General features: G+C 39.6%; 1 long non-coding RNA gene across 2 annotated transcripts in view; it reads left to right on the top strand.

Annotated features, from left to right (window-relative positions):
- Positions 1 to 17,844, top strand: part of LOC137239881 (uncharacterized) — a 223,553-nt gene that overhangs the window by 175,943 nt on the left and 29,766 nt on the right. Inside the window, exon 1 of one of the 2 annotated variants that reach the window (XR_010949524.1) lies at positions 10,504 to 11,218. The exons of the other annotated variant lie outside the window; for it this stretch is intronic. This is a non-coding gene — a long non-coding RNA (uncharacterized lncRNA). Of the gene's footprint in view, positions 1 to 10,503; positions 11,219 to 17,844 lie in introns of those variants that run through there. 2 annotated transcript variants of the gene reach the window in all.

The raw sequence follows: 17,844 nt of genomic DNA, 5'->3' as shown, positions 1-17,844 counted from the left end.
CAAAACAACAACAACAGGCAATTGGTGGGTGAACGTCAAAAAATCGGCTAGAAAGTCGAGTCATGTCGCTTGCACCTGCGCTTTTTCGCGACATAGGATGGAGTAGGGAACGCGGCGGCTAAGACCATAGCATTAACAAATGCAACGAGACTCAATGCCTAGGGGCATATTGAGCTCAGGCCGTATTGCCATAGTAGTATAGCGTCGTCTAACATTGGGCGCACAGACTACCTGGTCCCGTGCCTGTGTTCGATATGGATCTTGGAGCAAAACCGACATACACACATTAGCTGATTTATCAAAAGAATTTACATATTAAAATTATAATCATAATTATGTATTCGTGAAGTTATTTTTTAAATTTTAATATCCGGGGAATTTGGACGTTTGCGTTTTTCACTCTCAATTTGTGCAGTAAGTAACTCAATGCGTAAACGGTGCTCCTCTAAACATTTTACTAGAACTGCACACTTCTCCTCGCGTTCTGCGTGCCACAACTGCATTTGTAGCTCATGGCGTTCTGCAGCTCGAATTTCCTCATTTTGGTAAAAAATCGCTTTTGTATTTCTCACAGACTTGGCATCTTCGACATTAGCGGTCAAGTGACCTTCCCCTACATTACGCTTTCTTTTTGGCTTACGCAAGCGTGTATGCATTGGATTAACTGAGACTTCTCGCTCATTTTGTTCAACATCTTTCCCATTGGAATTACCACTCTCCACATCTGGCAGATTCACACTGCTTTTATTTTGAATTTCACATAAATTTGCATAGTCTTCGTTTTGCGTATCGGTATGGTTTCCATTTTGCTCAACGTTCTCGTAAAAGATATCTAATTCTTCGCTTATGGCGAAAATGAGCTCTTCTGTGCGATTGCCGTCTTTGAGTTGTTGGGTTTCGCGACAGAAGTGGACATACAGCCTGGGTTTGCGAACAAATCTTCGTCGTCATCGTCGGCATTTGGATCGAGACCTTCGATTGTTAAAGCAATCGCAGCGTGCAATTCCTGCTTCGAGCAGCTTAACACCTTGTCAATATTTTCTGGAGGTTCGCCGCCACCGGTGAGGTGACGGGCAAGCTTGTTGGCAGCGTAGTCCTTCCGAAGAGCAGCTTTAATATTTTTAAATTTGCTTGCTAGGTTCTTGGCTGACCGGAATGTCTATAATAGGACCTCGTCAGAAAAAGGAAACACAATATAATAGGAAAACAAATTACCTTGGAAATTGATGCCGAATTGAATTCCTTTTCAACTTTCAGTCATGCTTCATTTTTCATTTGGTTATTTTGCATATTTGTGCGCTTGTCCAAAAGCACCTTTCCGAGCTTCACTACAAGGTCGCTCAAAAGATTCTCTTCGTCCTCAGAATAATTTTGATTCCGGACCTTTGACGGACCGCCTTGTCTCTTTTCGTCGCGCTTTGATGCCATTTCGGTATTGAAACATTTTTTATTTGAAATTGACAAATAAATAATTTTCAATATCAGGTCGTAAACTGACAATTCAGCATATTGTCAGCGTCTCAAATCCAAGTCGTAAATTCTCGTTTACGGCGGGCCTCAATTCTAATAGTTTTTGTGAACAAACCGAAAAGGTTTAGATGAGGTGTAAATGGCGTTGTATTATAAATCGGGATTTAACTACATCGAGAATTAGACCGCTTTACGACTCGGTCAACAAATTGGCCATGTGTATTTCACAAAAAATAATATTTATTTGTCAAACGGTTCTGATCTGTACTCTTTTCCGGATTGTACGCAGACAATAATTTATTTTTAAATTCAAACAAATGCTGTGTTGTGTCTTATTCCACAAAGACAACTGCCACATACTTTATCTACAAACTAAATGCTAAATCTCTTAATCATTGTCAAGACAGTTAAGACTTGGGTTTAAATTTTGACTCCAAACTCTCTTTTTCTAGTCACATTGACTTCGTTGTTTAAAAATTTGTTGCAATGGTTGGGTTCAGTAGGCGTAATACCAGTGACTTTAAGACCCTACGACGTTGAATGCACTTTATATATCCTTGGTGAGAAGTGGTCTTGAATATTTCTCAATAATATAGAATCCTTTCTATGAATCTAACTCCTATAAAATTGAGAAACATCAAAAAATGTTTACAAAAATTGCTTTACGTATGCTTCACTGGCCAGAAGGCTTCCCATCATATACCAGCAGGCACAAATTGCTTGGACTTCAGGCTTTGCATGACACTCACGCTTGCCTATAATGTAACAAACTGTAGCACGAATTGCTCTGATTTATCTTATTTGTTCATTCCATATATTCCACTGCGTGATCTTCGGCATAATAGATTATGCTATGAATGAACCTATAACTAGGACTATACATATAGCAAATCGATTTATTTATTTATTTTATTTTATTTTTTTTTTTAAGTTTGAATTGTTTTCTATTTTTAACTAGTCTGTAAGAAAGCATGTGGTTATCGACATGTAAGAATTGAAGTAGATTAACGTCAGCGCAAAGCATTTATCAAACACCAAAGGCATGTCTCAATTGGGTGAATCCAATTTCAAGGGGTTGTGTTGCGCAACACTCTGAAGGGGTTGCCAGCTCAATATATAGCTTCTCCAACACAATTGTCAACCCCACCTACTCGTGGCGAATCCTGTTTTATTGACAGCCGAGGCTCTGGCGACCCCAAGTTCCTCATGGAACTAGGGGGTGGGGAGGGCGTGATGGCCTAGAAGTTTTAATGTGGTCATATAAATCGTTCCCGAGATGGTCGGGCTAGTCCCTTAATAGTGCTTTGTTACCGGAAACCACCTTTCCAAGGTAATTTGGTTTTCTATTATATTGTATTTCCTTTTTCGGATGAGGTCCTATAATAATAAACATTCCGATCAGCCAAGAATCTACCAAGCAAATTTAAATATATTAAAGATGCTCTTCGGAAGGACTAAACTGCCAACAAGCTTGCCCGTCACCTCACCGGTGCGGCAAACCTCAAGAAAATATTGACAAGGTGTTAAGCTGCTCGAAGCAGGAATTACAAGGTGCGATTGCTTTAACAATCGAAGGTCTCGATCTAAATGCCGACGATGACGACGAAGATTTGTTCCAGGCTGTATGTCCACTTCTGTCGCGAAACCCAACAACATCAAAGACGGCAACGGCACAGAAGAGCTCTTTTTCGCCATAAGCGAAGAATTAGAAATCTTGTACGAGAACGTTGAGCAAAATCGAAACCATACCGAGACGCAAAACGAAGACTGTGCAAATTTATGTGAAATTCAAAATAAAAGCAGTGCGAATCTGCCAGATGTGGATAGTGGTAATTCCAATGGGAAGGATGTTGAACAAAATGAGCGAGACGTCTCAGTTAATCCAATGCATGCACGCTTGCGTAAGCCAAAAAGAAAGCGTAATGTAGGGGAAGGTCACTTGACCACTAATGTCGAAGATGCCAAGTCTGTGAAAAATGCAAAAGCGATTTTTTACCAAAATGAGGAAATTCGAGCTGCAGAACGCCGCGAGCTTCAAATGCAATTGTGGTACGCAGAACGCGAGGAGAAGTGTGCAGAGCAACTAAAATGTTTAGAAGAGCACCGTTTACGCATTAAGTGACTTACTGCACAAATTGAGAGCGAAAAACGCAAACGTCCAAATTCCCCGGACATCAAAATCAAATTATAATTATAATTTTAATATGTAAATTCCTTTGATAAATCAGCTTTTGTATGTATGTCGGTTTCGCTCCAAGATCCCAATCGAAACACAGGCGCGGGACCAGGTAGTCTGTTCGCCCATTGTTAGATGACGCTATACTACTATGACAATACGGTCTGAGCTCAATATGCCCCGCGGCATTGAGTCTCGTTTCATTTGCGACATGAGTCGATTTTCTAGTCGATTTTTTGACGTTCAGCCACTAATTGCCTGTTGTTGTTGTTTTGAACCAAAGTTAACTGGCTCGGAAAACTAGGTATTACTAATATATCCAAAAAACTTGCTGGTATAAAAAAAACCAGCCAGTTACATATATATAAACCGGTTCCTAACGATTGCAAAATTCCACTAGGTCTGACCGGCTTCGATTGGATTTAAGACACTGACAATATGCTAATCTGCTCGAAATATAACCGCTTCCGTAAAACCAACCGGTACCGATAAACCAGCAAATAATAATCACAAGAAAAACAAGTAAGGAACGCTAAGTTCGGGTGTAACGGAACATTACCTACTCAGCTGAGAACTTTGGAGACAAAATAAGGGAAAATCACCATGTAGGGAAATGAACCTAGGGTAACCCTGGAATGTGTTTGTATGGCATTGGTATCAAATGGAAGGTATTAAAGAGTATTTTAAAAGGGAGTGGGCCATAGTTATCTAGGTGGACGCCATTTCGGGATATCGCCATAAAGGTGGAGCAGGGGTGACTCTAGAATTTGTTTGTACGATATGGGTATCAAATGAAAGGTGTTGATGAGTATTTTTAAATGGAGCGGGCCTTAGTTCTATAGGTGGACGCCTTTTCGAGATATCGCCATAAAGGTGGACCAGGGGTGACTCTAGAATGTGTTTGTACGATATGGGTATCAAACGAAAGGTGTTAATGAGTATTTTAAATGGGAGTGGACCTTAGTTCTATAGGTGGACGCCTTTTCGAGATATCGCCATTAAGGTGGACCCGGGTGACTCTAGAATGTGTTTGTACGATAGGGGTATCAAATTAAAGGTATTAATGACAATACGGGTAATCCCCGATTAACTCATACGAACAGACTACATTTGGTTAATTCGTTGTAGTTCTATAAATAGGACGAAAATAACAACAATACAAAGTTTCTCTGAAACCGCCTTACAAACATGCATAACTTCAACACATAATTTACATACGAAGTATGTGATGTGTAGAAGAATATATGCAAAAGAAGGCAATTGGGAAAAACTTTACAACAACTAAGGCATGACGTAGCTGAATGCGTTTGTAACCATTTCAGCTATCGTATGATTGCGGGTTCGACTCCCACTCCCGGGAGAAAAGGCTTTGAAGAAGTTTACAAGGTATAATCGAAACAGCTGTCGGCTTGTCCGTCCTGATGTCGCGTTGTTTAAATTTTTCACAAATTATAAAATAAGTTATAAAATTAAAAATTGCTAGAAATAAATGTTTCCATACATTTTAAGCAATACGGGCAATCCCCGATTAACTCATACGAACAGGCAACATTTGGTAAATTCGTTGTAGTTCTATAAATAGAACGAAAATAGCAACAATATCAAGTTACTCTGAAACCGCCTTACAAACATGCATAACTTCAACACATAATTTACATACGAAATATGTGATGTGTAGAAGAATATATGCAAAAGAAGGCAATTGGGAAAAACTTTACAACAACTAAGGCATGACGTAGCTGAATGCGTTTGTAACAATTTCAACTACCCGGGAGAAAAGGCTTTGAAGAGATTTACAAGGTATAATCGAACAGTTGTCGCCTTGTTCGTCCTGATGTCGGGTTGTTTAAATTTTTCCCATATTATTACTAGTTTTCTTTTCTACGTCATAAGATCAACCCACCTATCAAGTTGCATCGCTTTATCCGTCTTTGGTAATGAATTATCGCACTTTTTGAATTTTTCGAAATTGTCGATATCGAAAAAGTGGGCGTGGTTATAGTACGATTTCTTTCAGTTTAAATAGCGATCTGAGATGGGTGCCCAGGAACATACGTACCAAATTTCATCAAGATACCTCAAAATTTACTGAAGTTATCGTGTTTACGGACGGCCGGACGGACGGACATGGCTAAATAAATTTCTTTTTTTCGCCCAGATCATTTTGATATATAGAAGTCTATATCTATCTCGATTAGTTTATGGCGTTACGGATTGCCGTTATGCGAACAAAGTTAATATACTCTGTGAGCTCTGCTCAGCTGAGTATAATTACAAGTTTTTTATTCATTAAAAGCAAAAAAAAGGGAAACGTAATAATATTAAAGAAACCTACTACGGCTTTAGCGTTTCTTGCACACCAGTCTATTCGATTCCAGCTAATAACAAGCTGTGAAAATACTGTCGAGTTAATCGATCTCATATGTTGCTCCGCGTACTAATCACTATATGCAACTGAATTGTGAGATGCAGCCATTTCGTTGCTGGTTCGATCGGCTTCGTCGTCAAGTAGGTTCTCACATGCGCCGATTGTGTAAAATCGCACAAGCGACGATAATAGGTTGTACCGTACGTACACGAACTCGCATTACCATTGATAATACTAGCCAACGTCGTTTAAATATACAATATGATCGCTCAACAACATTACGCGTGCTAATGTGGCTGGAGCTATACAATTGCTCTTTAACTGTTTGTGGATTAAAATGCGGCGTCACCATATATTCGGTATTTCGATAGCCACCATAGGCAATAAGCAAATAGTTATTGAATTCCCCAGACTCTAATCGGCGGTACAATCGCGAATTGTTGAATATCGTTGAGTTATGTGTAGAACCTGGCCATCGTGCAACAATATTCGTAATTCTGGCTTTCGCATCTACTACTGCTTGCACGTTAATAGAAAATCACCCTTATGAAGAATAAAAATAACGGGTTGGTGTTAAAATTCTGTATGTACAAAATTCTAAAAACAAAATTCTGCTTTTTAAAATTCTGCTTTTTTAAAATTCTGCTTTCTAAAATTCTGCTTTCAAAATTCTGTATTACAAAATTCTGTATTACAAAATTCTGTATTAAAATATAATGTTAACAATGTTAAAGAGGTCATGTAATTATTTTGAAAAAGTGCGCCATGCACTGTAATTCTGCGTAGAACACCTTTCTGCATAGGCGGCCTTCGGCCGCGCTTATAAAAAATAACCCTGGGCTACGCCATGCCAAGTCCGGGTGTGTGATATGACCGTGGCTACTGCCACGGTGATGTCCTTCTGTATACCCTTCTGCGTAGGCGGCCTTCGGCCGCACTTTAAAGAAATAACCCTTAGCCGATCCAACACCGGCTACGCCATGCCATGATTCCGGAATTTTGACTTCCAGAATTAAACATGCAGAATTTTGAAAAAGCAGAATTTTTGAAAGCAGAATTTTAGAAAGCATAATTTTAAAAAGCAGAATTTTGTTCAAGCAGAATTTTTTTGCAATTTACAGAATTTTGTCACCCAGAATTTTGTAATACAAAATAATGACACGCTCCCGAACATAACAAATGTTTAAAAATCACAACACCAAAAATTCAAATTTCTCTACCTTTGCGATTACGATAGTTCTCGGCTTGATCAGTACCAGGGGCTGAATCATCACGTGCGTGCAATAGATTTCACCAATGACTCCTGAAAACCTAGCAATGTTGTAGCATTCCAATCCTTGTCCTCCGCATCTCCTCCGAGGTCCCAGACATACGTATGAACTGTGGTAGTGCGCGAGCTATTGCTGTGGATACGCGTGCCAAATTAATGCAGACACTCGTAAGACTGCATCCAATAAAGTCGCCAACGGCGATTTGAAAACTTCCACTTGCGAAACATCGTAGCGCGGTTAATAACTGGTTCAAAGGTGTTATGCTCCGTGAACTTCATATACGAATTTTAATATTGTGCCGAATTTTCGGGTTAATCACGAACGTTATTATCTCAAGGGAATGTATTGTTTGTAAAATTGGGTTGAACGGCAAACCAGGCTTGATCATTTCAAGTATACGTGCGACTGTTCCTTTCGTCAACCGGAATCGTGCCAAAAATTCATCATCGTTAAGCCAATTCATGTTAACTCGACGAAGGAATGTTAGGATTGGCGTGTGGTATTATTTCAATGGTACCATCTTCACCATCACTCTCACTGTCACTATCATCACTGATCCAATTAGAAACTGGCAATGAAACATTCTGGCCACCAAATTTAAAACAAAATTGCTTCTTATATCTCACGTATATTGTTTTTTAACTAAAATATGACTTCTGGATGCCTATAAAAAATCTAATATTGTATAAATCTCGGCGTAAGGTGCTTAAATCACAAATTTTTCCGATTTAAAAAATTTGAGGCTCAAACTTGGCGTTGTTATAAACGGTGTCGTAAAAAATTTAAAACTTTCTAAAAAAAAACCCCAATTTTGGGTAAAATCTAAATTCAGCAGCTTTAAATCGCGACGTAAACTTAAAATTTTTCAAAAAACTGGGCATAAAGGTGAGGAGCGCTGGGGAAACATATTGAGTAAAAAGTGCTAAGTCAGGAGAAAAAAATTTGTTTTGAGTGCGGAAATTGTGCTAAGTCATAAAATAGCTGCTGGGTTAGCATACATGATTTTTATTTATATTTTGCAAAGCTTCTACACTCAAAAGTATTACAATTAAGGTATCCTCATTCACAGTTTTGAAAAACAAAGGTTATTTCAAAAATTATTAATTTTTTTCGTCTCCTGTAAAATTCGTAAACACGCACGTTTTCACATTAAGCTTACGACGCACAGTGGCACCTTTTGAGTTTTTTCTTTGCAAAAATCATAACTTTTGAACCAATTAAGATATTTTAAAAATTTAAAATGCAAATGAAAGCCAATTATTTGAAGTTTTATTGTGTGAAAGCTCAGAATGTCACATATACAGGATGCTTCAAAAAAATTTCAAAAATTCGAAAAATGCAAAAACAAAGTGTTTTTTAGTAAAAAAATAAAAAAAATTAAATGAGATTTGTCTTATAATAACGTATTTACGCATTAAATAAGATGAACTAATGATCTTGATAAGATAGAATGGCACTGCCCACTTATGATAAAAAGTTGTATCTAAGTAGTCACGTAATCAATAACTACCAAAATCGATAGACGTATTTCTTCTTTTAAATGGCAATACTCTTATGAAACTCAAATGTCCGTTTTTGGTGCCGCAATAACAAGGTGCTTCAAAATTCATCGTAAAATTTTACGTTTTTTTTTTTAATATACAAGCCAAATATGTATTTTATTAATAACTAACAGTTATTGAAAGTGGTTCAATGAAATTTCATTTGAGCTAAAGATTAAACAGCCAACGAATTTTGGAAAAGGGGAGTGGCACTGCCGATTTATGCTAAAAAGTTTGATCTTAGTAACCGCTTTCCCAATTTGTACCAAACTCGATAGACGTATTGATTTCTATAAAAATTTAATACCCGTTTGAAGGCGAAATGCCTAAGCTTTAAAATAAATTTGATAAACTTTAGAGAAATGCAATAATTGATTAGCAAATCTCTTTATCATTGTTGTGATAAGAAGTGAGAAACTTATTTTATCTTAACATAGTCATCGTCACTGGAACATATATCTAACAAAGCAACCATTTTTGAGCTATACGCATCTGTAAGATCTTTTTGTATTCTTACATACCTCATAGATGATATGACTGTATCAGAAGAGATAGCTAACATATTGAAAAGTTCTTCGTTTTGTCTAACTCGTGATACTTTGCAGGTGTTCATACATCTATATCTTTTGTAGTCCTTGTTCTTAGATTCTTGAGCTTCTTCAGACAATTCTCCTAATGGTAAGCACTGGTACTCTATTAGATCTTTTCCATGTGCTAAAATTTTATGTACCGTTGGTGTAAGTTTCTTCTCGGGATACTTTTGATGCAGCAACTCTGTAGTTTAGATGCATATTCTCCAAATTTGGGTCCATTAACTGGTTCATGGCAGTTTAAAATATTTAAAATTACTCCCAATCTTTTCACAATATCTCTATCAACTCCTGTTATGCGAGCAGTCACTTCATTGTTTTCAAAAAATCTTCTTGAGGAGTTACCCTCATTTTTATTTCCGTATCCATACTTTGGACAGTCAACTCTAAGGCCAATCTATTTATAGAATGCATCCCGAATTTTTTTTCTCCTGTTTTGTTTCTCCTTACATGTTGTATTGTCGTCGAAAACTTCTCCTTGTTGTGGTAGTGTATAAGCCAGCTTCAAAACAAATTCCATACCTCTTATCCTAGCATGCAAAGGAGATATTCCATACTCATAATTTAGTTCGTCAGTTATTGAATCATCAAGATTTTCAAAGTACTTTTGGCTCTTCTTACAAATTGGACATTTCATTGTAGATGTCGTATTTGTTATTAAGTTCAAAACTTTTCCATCGACCATTGTTAGAAGAAAATCATGATTTATTGTAATGACATTCCCCTCTTCAATTTCAATTATTGTTGGTTCTAATTTGGCAATTTGATTTTTTATATCACTCACTGTAGCTTTTATGAGTTCCGAAGACTCCTTCTCGTATTTAAATAATTGTTTAGGCCCGAAGCCTAAATTTATATCAACTCGGGCCACCCTAATAGCACCTCTTTATCGACCACTAGTTCGCCCACATGCATGTATATGTGTACATAGGTAGGGTTATGTTGTCCGTACACATATACATACATGCCGGTACAACTGTGTGGGGAAGCTTCCCCTTAAAACCGGAGACTTTTTCCACGGTTCAACGGTTGTCCTCGACAAGGCAACCGTCTGCTTTTCCAGCGATCGTTGAGCGAACCACAGCTAACACCGTCCGAGGAGCCCGCCACATTTATTATACAAGGTAAATTATTGTGCTAATTTAAATTTTCACTATAATAAAGACAAATATTATAACGAGAAATATTTCTCGCCTTTCTTTTTCTTTTCTTTTAAATTTAACCCTAACACAATTGTGGTGCCTCCACTTCTTTGCCGAGTTTGTGACACACCACAATTGTTCATGGTCCTTTCTCCCCGTAACAAGGAACCAACACCTATATACATATACAGTCCACATTGCGCAAAATTTTGACAAAAATGATCCTGGTGCTACAACCAATATCAAAAAATCAATCTATACACATTGAGCGGAGTTATACACGTCTTTGGAATTTGTCACAAATCATCTTGGTGATACAGTACGCGTGGCACTCTCAACGTCGACAGACACTGCATTTTTTATATAAATCTTCCTGGTGATACACTATTGGTGGTATTGTTACAGTTTCGTGGTGATACGCACGTTATTCAACAAGTCTTCAAAAAATCATATTGGTGATACATTACTGGTGGTAACCTGCATCATCCACAACAAACACTCCTTCATGCAGCAGCCACAGTTTTTTGGTGATACGCGTTATCAACGTTATTCAACAATTTTCAAAAAAATCATCTGGTGACACATTACTGGTGGTACTTTAATTCATCCTTGGTATACTCGTGCAATACAAATCACTACAAACTTCACGCAGCTACGTACGTAAGTGTATATATTTCTTGCCACTTTTTTTTTGTTTAGTTTTTTATTTAAAAAGTGCCGCGAGTGCTCCGAACCACTAAACAGTGGAAAGTGAAAATTATCAGTGAAGTCTGTGCGATATAGTGCCTCAATTTTTGTTTTGTGCAATTGCTTTCCCCCTACCGTGTGTCGATCCGGAGTATCCCGACCACGGCAATTTGATACACAAGTGTACCATAACCCAATTTTTAAAAAGCACCAAATATTTTCTTGAAAGCAACTACAGTGACTCTGCACGTATATCCACTCACGAACACAATAATTTAGTTTGACAAATTTTGCCACTGGTAATTTTCACTAGGTCAAGACGTTTAATTATATCGCGCACTCTGCACTTTGCTCCTTATCTGAGCCACAACCCCTTACAAATAAATTAACACACACAACCATACATACATACATATATAAATTTGCGTGCTGGTGGCGGGTAAGCCACACGGGTGTTTTATTCTTCCCTGGGAAAAATCAGACGATTCGGCCAAGTCTGACCCAAACCACATAAATTGCGCACAATCTACTAGAACACCGTAATTAACACAAAGTCATTATACATACACATAAATACATATACGTTTGGGTGGCGAGTAGATCTTTGAAAATTTTGTTTGTCCTAAAAAATCAGACAAGTCTGCCAAGTCTGACCTACCTTCATAAATAAAAGCGATCTTTTAAAACATTGTCTCCATTTTTGTTCAAAAGTTTAGTTTGGTTTTTAGTTGGGTAGGAATAATTTGTTGAAAAAATGGAAAATTATGTCCGATCAGCTGAGGTAATCACAGAGTTTGAGAAACAGTACAGCCTTATTCCAGAGGAAAATCATAATAAGCACACTCTTGCGATACAACAAGAAGAGTTGCGCTCCTTATGGATGCAGGTTAAGTCTGTGTTTGACTCACTGATGGGATCAGACGATGTCGACGCAAATGATGTGTTGGCCATCCGGAAAAAGCATATGACTACCTACTCTATTTACATGCGATGCTCATCCACCATATCTGCTGAGGCAGAAAAATATAAAAAAGTAGAAAATAGTGCTATCATTGAGCAAGCACCCCCAGCCGCACCTCGCGGACGTAAGATCCGTCTACCTCCTTGCGACATGGAGATTTTCAAAGGCGATTATTTATCATGGCCAACCTTTCGTGACCTGTTCACGGCCATATACATAAATAATTCCGACCTACAGGGGGTGGAAAAACTATTCCGTCTGAACAACAAGACACAGGGCGAAACCAAAGATATTGTAAAAAAATGCCCTCTAACAAATGATGGGTTCGATATGGCCTGGAAAAACCTGTGCGAAAGATATGAAAACAAGCTTATATTAGTCAACACGCTATTACAAATTCTTTTTAATTTAAAGAAGGTAGAGAGTGAGTGTGGGAGCGCGTTAAAGAAATTACATAACGATATAAACAATTGTCTATCGTCCCTCAAGTGTCACAAAATCGACACATCCAATTGGGATGCAATATCAACATATTTGTGTTCGACAAAGTTACCGGAAAGTACCCTGGCTCTATGGGAACAAAGCATAGACCATAAAATGGACATATCTAAATGGGAAAATATGGACAAATTTCTATCAAATAGGTTTCAGACACTGGAAACAGTGTCTAGCTTTACTGGCACTAACGCTCAAAAGGGACAAAAGCCATCAAATACTCGGCATCCAACCGAAACCCCCATAAAAAGATTTGGTGCCTTCCAAACGAAGGTATCAAAATCTACTTCAAAATCAACATCAAGGGTTTTTTGCAAAATGTGCAAAGCTGAACACAGGTTACGGAATTGTCCCCGATTCTGTGATGTGACCCCAGTGGAGAGAATCAACTTCATCAAATCCACAGGGGGATGCCTGAACTGCTTATCCCCAGGACACACAGTGACGAGGTGCACCAGTTCGTACAACTGCGCCAAATGCCACTCTCGTCACCACACGCTCCTGCATGCGATACAGTTGAGCAAACTACGAGGCGCAACCCATTTAAAGACGCGGATAATATCCCGTCAACTTCAGCACAAGCACAAAGAAGAGCGGAATCGGGGCAACCAAATTCTTCTGCGAACCAGAATGTAAAATCCTGTCATGCTAATTCCAGCACAGGCGTGCTACTAGGAGCTGCCGCGTACACATTAATCATAATGGTACCGACTTCTCCGCGCGGGCACTAATTGATTCAGGGTCTGAATGCTCTTTCGTGATAGAAAGACTAAAACGCAGAATCAATTTGCCGGCAAGGAAAATGCATGCCCAAGTTCCAGGCATCACCAACGCAGTATCTGCTCAAGTAAAAGTGGCATCCACCATCGAGCTACGTTCACCAGTGGACCCATGCTTCAGCTTGACTACTCCTGTTCTAATTTTAACCAAGCTAACTGGGAATCTGCCATCCTGCCATATCGACACAATGACTATGCAGACCTATTTTTGGCAGACAAGAGGTTCTACGTCAATGAAGATGTAGACCTCATACTTGGTGGAGACATATATCCTCAAATTATACTAAGCGGTCTGGATACTAACCGGTCGTATTGAAGCACCGAATCCAAAGAACATAGTGTCGTTTTACAACGAAGTCGCGCTGGACAACCAACTAAAAGCATTCTGGGAGTTAGAAAATTTGCCAAAAGGCAAAAGCATTAATGCAGATGTCGCATATTGCGAAAAGCTGTATAAAGAAACAACAAGAAGAAACGAAGATGGGAGGTACATAGTATCCCTCACATTCAAGCAAGGCTACTCAGAAGAGTTGAGTTTAGGAGGATCCCTTAAGCGCGCATGCTCGCAATATTATCGAAACGAGTCCCGGTTAATAAAAAATCCGGACTTAGGGAAAGAATATATTAGGGTACTCTCAGAATACGAGTCTCTTGGACATATGAAAAAAATCAGCAGTGTCGCCGCGGCAGATGAAACAACACACCATGCCGTTGTCAAAGCAGAGAGTATAACGACGAAAGTCCGAGTCGTTTTCAATGCCTCAAGCACGACGGCTAATGGCACCAGTCTAAACGACATTCTCCTAACTGGTCCAGTACTACAAGCAGATCTCCCAATTCTTATTCTACGTTGGAGACTCTATCGATATGTCTTCAATAATGATATAGAAAAAATATATAGGCAAATTTGGATGGATGCCAACCATACCAAATTTCAGAGGATTGTTTTCCGAAAAGACATTAGTGAACCAATAGGCCTCTACGAGTTAAAGACTGCAACGTTCGGAGTTAACTGCGCTCCATACCTAGCCATCAGAACGCTTCAACAGCTAGCTGACGATGTTGAAAATTCCCATCCAACAGCATCGAGCATCCTGCGAGAATGCATGTATTTAGACGATGTATTAGCAGGAGGACACACCATTTCATCGACCATTAAGGCAAGGGATGAAATCCGACAGTCAGCTGGATTTCCACTTCGTAAATGGACATCAAACTCGGAGGCAGTTCTAAAAGACATCCCGAAAACTGATCGACTATGCGAAGACTTTCTGGCGTTCGAAGACACCAGCACCGTGAAGGCATTGGGCATAAGATGGAATGCGCACTCCGACCTCTTTTATTTTAAAGCAGGACGACTGGAGGATCCGGAAAATTTAACTAAGCGAGGAATATTGTCAGCCATCGCCAAGCTTTTCGACCCATTAAGGTTGCTCGCCCCAATGGTCATAGTGGCAAAAATATTAATGCAGAATATTTGGTTAGAAGGCACCGGATGGGACGAGCCTGTCTCACCAAATACATCAGAACGGTGGAAAACCTTCACCCAACACTATGGCGAAATAGATAACATACGGATACCGCGGTGGGTAAATTTTTCCCCGGAAGGCGAAATAGAAATCCACGGCTTCTGTGACGCTTCCGAGAAAGCATATGCTGCAGCGGTATATATGCGCGTAAAAAGAGACGATCAGTTTTTCATACACTTACCCTTAGCAAAAACCAGAGTAGCTCCAGTTAAAACCATCTCGCTACCACGTTTAGAACTTTGCGGCGCCGTGCTGCTCGCAGAAATGATGGAATCAATATTCCGAAACATTCATTGGGGACCAGTAAAAGTTCACCTCTGGACGGATTCAACCATCGTACTCGCATGGATACGCAAGCCACCCTGTACTTGGTCAACCTTCCTCGCACATAGAATCACCAAGATCCTCGACATGGTCGGTAACAAGGACTGGCTTCACGTTGACTCGGAATCTAACCCAGCAGATTTAGGAAGCAGAGGTCTACTAGCGTCAGATTTGGTCAACAATTCGTTGTGGTGGCAGGGTCCTTCTTGGCTATAAGAAGACAATTCTCACTGGCCAGCACAAGACGCCGATTACAACACGTCCGTTGAGGAAAAGAGGGCGCAATCATATGCCACGACAAGGGTAGATCATATAGATATTCTTGACCGATTTTCAGATTTACCACGAGCTTTGAAAATCCTCTTATGTTAGGAGATTCTATAAAAGAACGCATCCTAAAACTAAAGCAGTGCTCCAAGAAAAGTCGTGCATAATCTCAGCCGATGAGATTAAGGCAACGGCTCAAGTATTAATACGAGTCTGCCAGAAACAATTTTACGGTACAGAATATTTAAAATTAAAAAATAGGGAACCTATTGATAGAAAGAGTGAAATCCTGTCACTCAACCCATACATCGACAAAGATGACATTATCAGAACAGGAGGGCGTCTAGGGGCTTCAAAAGACATGTCATACAAAGAGGGGCATCCGATCATCTTGCCTTACAATTGCAGGCTATCTCGCGCTCGCAGTCATGATGATTCATCATGATTCCCTTCATGGCGAGAACCAGCTCATGCTCCACCTTACTCGCACCCAGTATTGGATTCCGAATGTCAAGACAATGATCATGCATCATCCACAATTGCAAAACCTGCATTATTCACAGGAAGCAGGCGCAGTCTCATCTTATGGTTACCCTTCCCTGCGAACGTACTACTTTTACTCGCGCGTTCACTAATACCGGGGTAGATTTCGCGGGGCCTTTCGACATCAAAAGCTACCGAGGTAGGCGATTTGGACTGTATAAAGGCTACGTATGCCTATTTGTCTGTTTCTCCACTAAGGCCATCCACCTAGAAGCCACTAGTGGCCTAACCACCCCATGCTTTCTCGCAGCCTTTTCGCGTTTTATCGCGAGAAGAGGATGTCCGAAAAACATCTACTCCGACAATGGTACGAACTTTGTTGGAGCTTCCAGATCTCCAGTTCCAAACCCTTTTGTGCCGGATCGAGGCATGCCTAAATTCACGGCCTCTCAGCCCGGCGTCCAATGACCCAACGGACCTGGAGCCACTAACCCCAGGACATTTCCTAACTGGCAGCCATCTTCTGGCGCCACCAGAACCGGATGCGAACGAAAGTCCTGCCTCCATCATAAATAGATGGCAGAAGCTCAAGGCCCTCCATCAAACCTTCTGCCGGCGATGGAAAACCGAATACCTTTCCGAACTTCAAAAACGAGTGAATTGGAAACAGTCAAAACAAAATATACAAGTGGGAGACCTAGTTGTCATCAAAGAGGACAACTTATCTCCCAACGAATGGAGGTTAGGTAGAGTCGTCAACGGACACCCCGACGAAGATAACCGAGTACGTGTAGTCGACCTCATAACCGAGAAGGGTCAAGTCAGACGACCTTTGGTCAAACTGGTCATTCTTCCTATGTAGATAGATTGTGAGAGGACCACGAGTTCCTCTTAACAATCATTCCGTTCCTCCACATCCCTCCTTTCAGAAAAATCAACCCCAGCTCTCGTTCACCCGGAACGAGGCCAACCAACCACCCTAATTCAGATCCGCATCTGTCACCGATACCAAAGGCATTATCCGGCCCATTCAATTTTTAAATTAAAAAAAAAAATCAAACCCAAATTCACTCACTCCCCAGAGCGAGGACACCAAAACCCTAACGCAGATCCATGATCTGCCACATAATGCATCTGCACTCGGTCAAAGGCACTCGGCCAACAGAATTTATGAAAATTCATCCCATCACCCCAAATCTTTTGTGAAAAAACTGGTAAAGAAAAAATGCATGCACAATTGTACAAAAACTTTCTTCTACTCATAAATTTTCGAGTTTTCCAATGAAAAAATCGAAAAATTAGCAAAAACAAAAACTTTTGTGAAAAAAACTGGCAACAAATTATAAAACAAGTTAAAATGCAAACCTAGATGCTTATACATATCGGACTATGTGAGCATCTACATTAGTACTAATTCAAGTTCTAAACTCACCCTCTTTTTTGTTCATTGGTTGATAGTTGCGTGTTGTGAATGAATGTGTACCTCGTTAAAGTGCACCACCAGATAAATTGGGTACTTCCGGATCCATGCTCTCATCAATTTTCATTGATTTCCTAACCTCCGCAAGGAATTATGGGGGCACATAAGCGTCGCGTATTTTGCAAGGAAGCTAATGACACCTAATTATATTGAAAAGGAGATATGAAGTTTTCCATCGCACATATTCAGTTATGTAAATACGTTTATATCGTCTATGAAAGCTCAAACCACATATAAAAAGTTGTCCACTATAGATGGGCCTTAATACCAAAAAAAAAAAA

This window comes from Eurosta solidaginis, chromosome 1 (genome assembly GCF_040869045.1).
Source record: "Eurosta solidaginis isolate ZX-2024a chromosome 1, ASM4086904v1, whole genome shotgun sequence".
Lineage (NCBI taxonomy): Eukaryota > Metazoa > Arthropoda > Insecta > Diptera > Tephritidae > Eurosta > Eurosta solidaginis.
Note: the sequence above shows the minus strand (reverse complement) of the source record. Positions and strands in the feature narration are given on the sequence as shown.